Source organism: Onychostoma macrolepis, unplaced genomic scaffold (genome assembly GCF_012432095.1).
Source record: "Onychostoma macrolepis isolate SWU-2019 unplaced genomic scaffold, ASM1243209v1 Scaffold239, whole genome shotgun sequence".
NCBI lineage: Eukaryota > Metazoa > Chordata > Actinopteri > Cypriniformes > Cyprinidae > Onychostoma > Onychostoma macrolepis.
The window spans coordinates 3,660-6,407 of record NW_026704752.1 but is presented as its reverse complement, the minus strand read 5'-3'; the positions used below and the strand labels follow the sequence as shown (position 1 = coordinate 6,407).

Here is a 2,748-nt window from a genome sequence, read left to right as displayed (position 1 = left end):
TGCTTACTCGAGGTATGTGGTTCCAAAAACGCGTCCGGGAGTAAGTTCATTCAACTCAGAGTATGTTCCTGGTTAAGACTCAAGACATTCTCAACAGAGTGACGAATCGACGAGTCACTATGGAAACGGACGCTAAGAATAAGCGCGCCATACTGCTTCTTTCTTCTTCTTTTGTTCAATGGTCATTTACATGCTTAGTGCATACCGCCACCTAATTGATGGTTTTGCAATCATTTTTTTTCCGTTTAATCTTTAATCCTTGAGAATAAGAATTATATTGTTTGTTTGATGCTAATTATATATTAAGTCATATCAGATATGTATTTTTATTATAGAAATACCCTTCGCTGATTCAGGAACCACCCACTCCCGCCCGGAACCCAATCAAATCGTTTAGCCGCTCATCATTATCCGCGCCCGATGATTCTCCAGTTCAACTCGTGCGACGCCGTGCATCGTCGAAGCTGTCAATCATCACAACACAAAAGTAAGTATTTAGCCAAAATATGAACAAATAAATAAATAAATATCGTAAATGCAAGTGCTAATCGGATTTCTAATGTGTGTCAATGCTGTCAGCATCAAACGTTATTCTCTTAAGTGAGCTTGTAGGCCACAGTGTTGCCAGGCGATTAATGTCTGTTTAAAATCATTTTCATTAAATGTATTAGAATAAACTTAGTGTAAGTGTCATCTGTGCGCAAAGATGACTTTTTACTGATGCATCATATGTATTTGGTTACATTATGATGAGATCACATTACTTTATGTGCATGCCAGGCATTATGTGTCGATCACAGATGTGTGGATTAATCAACTCATTGTAATCCTGATTTAACCCAACTTGTTTTTGAATTTCTTTTAATTATTTTTCCCTCCCTATTTTACATTTGTTCAAGCAGAATGTCCAGAGGCTCTTTAGAAGCAGCACATCTTCTTGGAGATGTGTTTCTTGATCATATGCTGGTAAATTTAGAAATTGTATCTTGAATAATAATTTACTTTGACTTCTTTTCTCTGTAAAATATTTGAAAGAAAACTACAGAATAGTGAACTATATACTGAATAGTTATATAGGCTAATATATTATTCATGAAAGGTAAGTGTAAACTAATTAAAAACCTGTAAAATATATTTGCAATTTAGAAAGAGGAAAATAATCAAGCCAAAGGTCTAAGCCACATCCCACGACCGTGAAGTGGAGGTGAAGGGACACAAATGGGAATGTGGTAAGGCCACTTGAAGAAAAACTGCAAAAACATCAAAACTGAAAAGAGCAGCCCCTAAACATGGTGAGACAGCTGAGAATTTACAGTTATCATTTAAATATATTGTTATTTTCAGTTGTGATTTGTCTTTTCTCCCTATTTGATAAATGTTTAGCTATGTGCAGTCTGTTTTAATCTTCAAGTGCATTTATTTATTTACAGAACTAGATATAAAGAACCTCAAATCGTTATGTATTCACATTTTATTTTGTTTAAAGCTCCTTCCAGTGTACCCATCCAAGAGGGATTTGTTTATCGAGCAGAAACTGGTAACTGTTTATAAAATTGTTTATTCTGCCAGCTGCAACTTACATAATTGCATGTTTTTTTTTAATATAAATTAGATCATTGTACAATATCTCCATAAAAATGGATTGTATTGCGACTATAACACTGCTTCTCTTTCAATGAAACCTCACTCATTGGAGAATTTGAGCATATCCTTAATGATGAATGTGTTCAGCCTGAAGAGGTGTCTTTGGCCACAGCCTGGCAGAAGCAGCAATCCCTTAGCCATGAAAAATGGCACATTGCAAGGGAGTCCTTGGTTATGAATCTTTTGGAGGCTGAATATGTTCAGGAATGCATCTGCCACCTCTGTCTAACTGCTGAGGCCATTGTACGGTTCAGGGACTGTCTACCTAGGCAGCATCTATGCACCCTGTGTGATGGAGATGTCCATCAGCACCTACCTCTTCATAACAGGGAGTCTATGGTCCATGGGTTCTTCCAACCACTGCAGTGAAGAGACATTCTGAAACATTTGAGTTCTCTGAACAGGGTATGCTTTTCATGTGTCCCATCATTCTTTTCAGTCTGAATATTTTAAATGGCTGTTCATTAGGGTAAAATTATAATTCAGAGTATTTTTTTCTTAAAATTATATATTACATTCTACTTTTTTATGAATTCTTTGCTGAGGAGTTGTTTATCATTGTTTTGCTTTTGCTTTTTTAGTCCGATATCTTCCACTACATTTGCCAGAGAAAATCTGTGCCTGTTCAGAAAGTTCATGCAGAGTGACCAGTGGCAAAATGTATTTTCTTTCTCTTTATGAAAAGAGCACATGAAGGAATATAAGAAAACTCAATGCTTGCATGTAATATCTGTTATTAAGAAGTTGAGAGCTGTTGTGATACATCATTTTTTTTATTAGGACGGTACAATCTCACTCTTCCATCTCTGGAGTGCTCATGCTGTGGGAAAACATGGACAGTGGAACTCAGTAATCTCCTCATGTCTGGGTACTGGCCAGCCTCTATACATTTTGATACTGTATATGAGGCTGAACTTTTTAGGTCTTTTCTGGACTTAAAACTATTCACTCCAGGTCTATTCACAACAGAGTACAATGGCAGGGTAAATATTGTTATTCAATGTACTGTTTACATGCTGTTTATTCCTTAAAGTGATTGATTGGTTTGGTTATTTCAACAGAATGGTAAAATATGTGGAGACACATTCCATAAAGCCTTCTTGG

At 36.2% G+C, this 2,748-nt stretch overlaps 1 long non-coding RNA gene across 1 annotated transcript; it reads left to right on the top strand.

Moving 5' to 3' along the window:
- The first annotated feature begins 357 nt into the window (after nt 1-357).
- On the top strand, nt 358-1,168 carry LOC131535334 (uncharacterized). Its single transcript, XR_009269595.1, has 3 exons — nt 358-487; nt 903-966; nt 1,147-1,168. It is a non-coding gene; the product is annotated as an uncharacterized LOC131535334 (long non-coding RNA).
- Nucleotides 1,169-2,748: the final 1,580 nt, after the last annotated feature.